The sequence below is a fragment of the Asparagus officinalis genome, chromosome 8 (assembly GCF_001876935.1).
Source record: "Asparagus officinalis chromosome 8, Aspof.V1, whole genome shotgun sequence".
In the NCBI taxonomy this organism is placed as follows: Eukaryota; Viridiplantae; Streptophyta; class Magnoliopsida; order Asparagales; family Asparagaceae; genus Asparagus; species Asparagus officinalis.
The window spans coordinates 129,244,435-129,251,096 of NC_033801.1; the positions used below are offsets into that span (position 1 = coordinate 129,244,435).

The window sequence follows — 6,662 nt, forward strand, 5'->3', positions numbered from 1 at the left end:
CCGGCGGCTAACCACCATTTGAGAGCTTTTTTTATGCCTATAATTCAATTTTTTTAAAAAAAAATTCTAAGCATTTGCAACAAAATGTCCAAAGGACTATTTTGGATGCTTGCAATTAACAAAGTAGTTATAGTCTCTCTTTTTCTCTTTGCAATTAACAAGTAATTATGAAAATGATGATGACAATGCTTTTTTTTTTATCCTGATACATCGTTTAATATGCGGTACGCTTGTACCAAACTCACAGCCTTCAAATCTTGAGGGCCTATTTCAAAGAGATGTACAGAACTAGATTTGGATGCAGGAATAGTTCCTGATACCTATTTTTTTGAAATTTTTAGGATAATATTAGGGAAAAAATTATAGAAGAAAACTTTAGACTAGAGCATGATGTGAGGGAATAAATAAAATTAGGGCAAAGATTAAATTGACAGAAATTAGAGCAAAAGTAAAATTAACACAAATTAGGGGGGAAATCAAATGAAAATATACGGATTATAGCAATAAACTAGTGCAAAGTTGAGAAGGGAGTGAGAGGAAGAAGAAAGCTTGTGCGAAGATAAAGTGAGACAAATCAGAATGTTGAAGAGAACAAATGAATACTTTGATAGGAGATATGGACAGAAATCGGACCTGAACGATTTCCCTAGCGGTCGGCGTCGTAGTCGGAAGGCGGCGGACGCGTCTCTGATCGGAGCGTGGCCGGGCCATTTCGGCGGTTTGCGGCGAGTCGGAGGTAGAATGGGAGTTGTTGAGGGGAGAGAGCTTGAGATCGGTTTGGGAAAAAAAACGTTTATTTTTGGGTAACCCGTTTATTTTTGGCGTTTCGAGTAACCCGTTTATTTTTGGGATTTTTGATGGGTCAGCCCAAAAAGACACGACATTTGCCAAACACGTTTGCTTTTTTTGGAATAATAGAAACGGCAAAAACACTCCCGCATTTGTGTGACAACAACCAAAAAGTATAGTTTAATTAGACTGTTTGGTTCGTTTTTTAACTCGGTGGAAAAGTTTTACACCGCCTCCACATTAGATTTTTCGTGGCCACGTAGGATATAAGCTTTCCGTCGGTTTTTTTTTCATCTTTGGTTCGCTAGGATTGAAGAAGGGAAACTCGGTGAAAATCGCCGCCACATCAGATTTTTTTCTCTCCCCCAATTCCTTCATCAACCTCGTGAAATCGACGAAAACTGCAGCCACGTCGGCTTTTTACCATATAAACAAAAGTTTTCCATTTTTTTCCATGCGAACCAAACACAAGAAAAATAAATACATTGGTTTCCCACTATTTTTTTGTGCGAACCAAAACGAAACAATCTATTTCTTGGAAAAGTTTGGAAAACTCAAAACTTGTGTTTTTGTACATGGAAATGCATTTCTCTATATCTAGGAAACGAACCAAACATGCCCTTAGTCTAAAAGTATGCTTTACACCTAAAACTTTAAGTAAAATACCAAGTTAAAGCAAAATATATCATCGTACAATGATACAAAACTATTAACAAATAGTAGTTTAAAATTAATTCTTTCAAGTAAGTTAGATCCAAGGTAATCTAGAAAGTGTGTAGGTCTAAAAGTAAACAAAGGTAAATCTTTCGGTTTAGAGATAAAATTCTTTTTAAAGAGTGAGTGAGTTTAAAAACAAATGAGGCAAAAAACACTCACATCTACAATTCATTGTGTTGTAACATTAACATGGCAAAAGCTAAAATATAATAATTAAGATATTTGGTTACAAGTACATCTAACCATGTAAAAGAAATAACTATGAATATGAGTGGGCTCAAAAAATGAAGGGGAACTTTGGGCTTAGAGGCAGCAAAATTTGTTTATGGATTAAATATTTAGTTAAAAAATACATTGTAACTGACCATTTAAAATAAAAAAATGACTCACAATGTATACCAATTAATTTGTTGAAATATGAAATAGATTCAAAATTAATATTGAGTATTTTGTGTAAAAGTAGCTCTGGAAATGAGTGAGTTAAAAAAATAAATAGTATGACATTGGAATGAAAGTATACTAGGTTATAACAAAATATAAAAACTCACATATGATGAGCTGGTAAAAATGTAAAGTGAGATTAAGATTTATTCAGATGAGTATTTTTGAATCTCAAGAGAATGACTTTAATAATAATAAAGACAAGATTTTGGTATATACACAAGAACTCCTTTTAGGAAGGGGGTAATTTAGAAAGACAATGGGCTAAAAAATTTTGAATTTATACACAAAAAATATTTTCGATGCCGCCTCATCAGCATAGAAAAATAAAAAATAAAACACTGTTAAGTATTTTTTTTTCGGTTGATTTCATTCAGCTGGTTGGTTAAGTGGCTTAATCTATTGAAACAAAATTAATTTAATCTAAAGAGACCTATTCTTCTCACGTTTCAGTAATTTGAAGTCTGTGTTTCTCGGCGAGGGGAGTGGAGTTCGATGTCCAAACAATCCTGTTGTTAAGAATATTGGTTAATTTTCTGAGGAAACCAATTGAGTGAAAGGAATATTTATGTAGTTAAAGGCTATGGATACTCGAAGAGCGCGCGAATCAGATGCATGGTCTTTTCAGGTAATTAAGAAACTATTTTATATGTATTTCGTTTACTTTACATCATCTGAAATCATTTAGTATATATGTAGTTAAAGGCAAACCAGACTTTGGTGGTTATGATTAAGCATCAAAAAGAATTTCTCACGTGTTAATTATATTTCACAGTTCAAGTTTTTTTTTTTACTATAATTTTTATTTAAACATTATAAAAAATTTGATGTGATGGATTTTTATGCTAAACTGGGATCAATATACTTAACTGGGATATCATAATTGATTTTCGCAGAAAAAGATATCAGCTGATATAATAATATCTTTAAACAGAATAGTAAAAGAAAATAAGTTAAATTGATACTACATGTCATATTCTAAACTCTACTAATACCAAGTTATATTATGGAGTCAATGATGAATAACAATATCATTATGAACTATATATAGTTCACTACAACAAAATACAAAATTGCCTACGAAACAAAAACGTCGGCAAAGGTTTAAATAACGTCGGGAAAAATCTTTTTCTGCGAAGGTCCACACGAAGATGGTGATGTTCAGGATGTTCTTGAAGATGGTGATGTGGAGATTGTGAAGGTGCACACGAAGGATAATCCGACAGATATGCTCACTAAGGTGGTTCCGAGCAACAAGTTTGATCATTGTCTGAACTTGTTGCACATTAATGATTGTTGAGGCCGTTGACAGCCATTTGGATGAACTACGGACGGCTTGATCCCTTGGGAGAGGGGGGTACGTAGGCAGTCAATTTGATGCAGCCGGTTTGATGTGTTGATACCGATATTTGGAGATTGTTCGCATTCTCATTTGGGTTCCTGACTTGTTGTGGATTGGATTCGTTGTCGTGGGTTTATTCCACTTCATACTGAACGCAACAAGTGGAACATTTTGATTGGTATTGGTGTTGGCTCAGTTTTGGAAAAACGTTCGCCGAGGTTCAGAATTGTAGAAACGACGAAGTTCAGGTTAAAAACAAACATGCATTTTCATGGTCGACTGCGAGTGGCACGGCTGATACGGGTGTATCTTCTCTTCGGAAAAACGATCCTCATGGGAGCTTGAGGATATGTGACTCTCATGATATCTTAAGAATAGTGGTGTGAAGCGATACGGCGGAGCACAGGTGGAAGCGTGGAACGAGACGATGAGCAGCAGATTCGATGAATCCAGATTTCAGGTCGTGAGTCGACTCATACATGTACATGAGTCGACTCATGAAACCCAGCCGTTTTGTCAAAAGCTTCTGCTCGGTCGACTCATCAGCTTATGGGTTGACTCATCAGTCATGAGTCGACTCATCGAGGTTTCCTGGGCAGACTTGGTTTCTGTTTTGAAGGAATTCTAGTTGGGTTTGGTTTTGGTTATTTATCAGATTGCCACCATGTTGTAAACCCTATAAATAGGGACTGTTTTGGGTTCTAAACAGAAGGTGGGAGGCCAGATGTAGATCTAAAGGGTTTTAGGTCTAAGTGAGATCCTAATCAAAAGGATTAGGGTTTAGATTGTGAGGATCTATGAGATCTTGAATCATATAGAATCAGATAGATTCAGAGAGAGATTCTAATCATTGTATTAGGGTTTAGTGAGAATTGAGAGTTTGTTCTCGATTCTAGTGAGATTGTGAGAGGGGGATTGTAATCTTTTCATACTCATAATCTAGAGAAGATAATTTTCTTCGCCATATACTGAATTGTGCTTGTGTTTCTGTCATCCTCTTCTCAACCCACCTTTGATAATTCCATGATCAAAGGTGCTCGTACGGTAACTCGTATCAAGTTGGTATCAGAGCGATCAGATCCTACAAAGGGGGCATCCTGTGTATGGTCCTGACTTGATCGCAATACAAGAAGCTTGGCGAGATCCTTATTTCATTGGAAGGAGTCCAAGTTTTAAGGAAGAAGAAGATGACTGAAGTCAACAAAGATGGAGGGGCTCGAGAGTTTTCTCAGCTGAAGTTCTAACTTGAATGAGACTTCAAGTTTCTAAAGGGGGGACCCATGATACGGGTGTATCTTTTCTTCAGAAAAACGATCCTCATGAAAGCTTGAGGATAGGTGATTCTCATGATATCTTGAGAATAATAGTGTGAAGCGATACGGCAGAGCACAGGTGGAAGCATGGAACGAGAAGACGAGCAGCAGATTCGAAGAATCCAGATTTCAGCTCGTGAGTCGACTCATACATGTACATGAGTCGACTCATCAGGTTGAGTCGACTCATGCCTGTCATGAGTCGACTCACGAAACCCAGCCGTTTTGTCAAAAGTTTCTGCTCTCGGTACTCATCAGCTTATGGGTCGACTCATCAGTCATGAGTCGACTCATATGCAGTCATGAGTCGACTCATCGAGGTTTCCTGGGCAGACTTGGTTTCTGTTTTGAATGAATTCTAGTTGGGTTTGGTTTTGGTTATTTACCAGATTGCCACCATATTGTAAACCCTATAAATAGGGACTGTTTAGGGTTCTAAACAGAAGGTGGGAGGCCAGATGTAGATCTAATGGGTTTTAGGTCTAAGTGAGATCATAATCAAAAGGATTAGGGTTTAGATTGTGAGGATCTATGAGATCTTGAATCATATAGAATCAGATAAATTCAGAGAGAGATTCTAATCATTGTATTAGGGTTTAGTGAGAATTGAGAGTTTATTCTCGATTCTAGTGAGATTATTGTATTAGGGTTTAGTGAGAATTGAGAGTTTATTCTCGATTCTAGTGAGATTGTGAGAGAGGGATTGTAATCTTTTCATACTCATAATCTAGAGAAGGTAATTTTCTTCACCATATACTGAATTGTGTTTGTGTTTCTGTCATCCTTTTCTCAACCCATCTTTGATAATTCCGCGATCACAGGTGTTCGCACGGCAACTCGTATCAACGGCGGTCTCTGGACTTTTGGCGGTCGACCGCGATGAGTTCTGCAGTCGACCGCGCCCAAGCTCTGCAGGTGATTAAGTCTCTGGATTTTTTGCGGTCGACCGCGATATTGGCTCGGCGGTCGACCGCGTAGCCGGTATTGGGCTGTTTTATTTCCTGCTTGTTTTCTGATTGGGTTTTGATATAAATTAGAAACACTTGTTTCTAGGGTTAAGAGATGAGAGTTTTAATAAAGATTTGAGATTGTACTGAGCATTGTGAGAGTGAGATATTGTGAGCAAGGAGAGAGCTTTGGTTTAGGGTTTATTTGAGTGATTTTATGATATTGTAACCCTTTGTACTCTCCTTGATTTAGTGAAATCTCCTCATCTCATTCTCCCCTCGTGGACATAGGCAAATTAACGAACCATGTATATCTCTGTGTTTGGTTTGATTTGTCGTATTTTGGATTGGATTATGCTCGTGTTTGGTTTGGTTATCTTCTCCCGTGACTCACGAACTCGTTTGGTGTGCGAGCACGCTTCCGTATAGGCGCGCAGCAAGCGCCTCCTCCATCTCCACGATCACGGATCTCTTGTCCGCCCAAGATGTCTACACCGGAGGAGGGCCCAAAGTCTATCGAAGTTAACATCAGTCCGCCATCCTCGGATGAGACTACAGAGGATCCATCGTCGACTGCTCCATCGCCCTCAAACGATATGCCATCTCCAGTTCAACCTCCATCGAAGAATCCTACGTCAATTCCTCCATCACCAATCACGACACATCCAGCAGAGGCTCCATCTGCGAAGTTCCGCTCCGTCGCTGACGCACTTATATATTTCGACTGTAGTAATTATTTGGGCTCCTAGTTTTTATTGTGTTTTTATTGGTAGTTATTGTTGATGTAGAATTTTTCTTTTTCTTTCAATCTGATTCTTTCATTTGTAAAGTTTTTGGAATAATTGACGATTTTATTATAGTATCTCTAGATTTTTTTTTTTTTTTGTTCAAGATGATATGAAATTGTTTGAGAATGGTCATTTGTGTTTCATGGTAATTTTTCCATGCATATGGCCCCCCCGTCTTACATCAAAAAAGTCAAGGACCATATATAATACATAGCACCAAACATGAACTATAATTTTCTCATCATTTATCAACATATATAAGTAACTAATTAACTACAACCCCGACGTCGATCAGAAGTTAAGAACAAGCCACATTGCTGATTAA

At 37.5% G+C, this 6,662-nt stretch overlaps 1 protein-coding gene across 1 annotated transcript in view; it reads right to left on the reverse strand.

The window, feature by feature from the left end:
• LOC109822428 overlaps window positions 1-670 on the reverse strand; it is a 5,074-nt gene extending 4,404 nt beyond the window's left edge. Inside the window, exon 1 of the mRNA XM_020388619.1 lies at window positions 634-670. The gene's annotated coding sequence lies outside the window, so the exon portion shown is untranslated. The remainder of the gene's footprint in view (window positions 1-633) is intronic.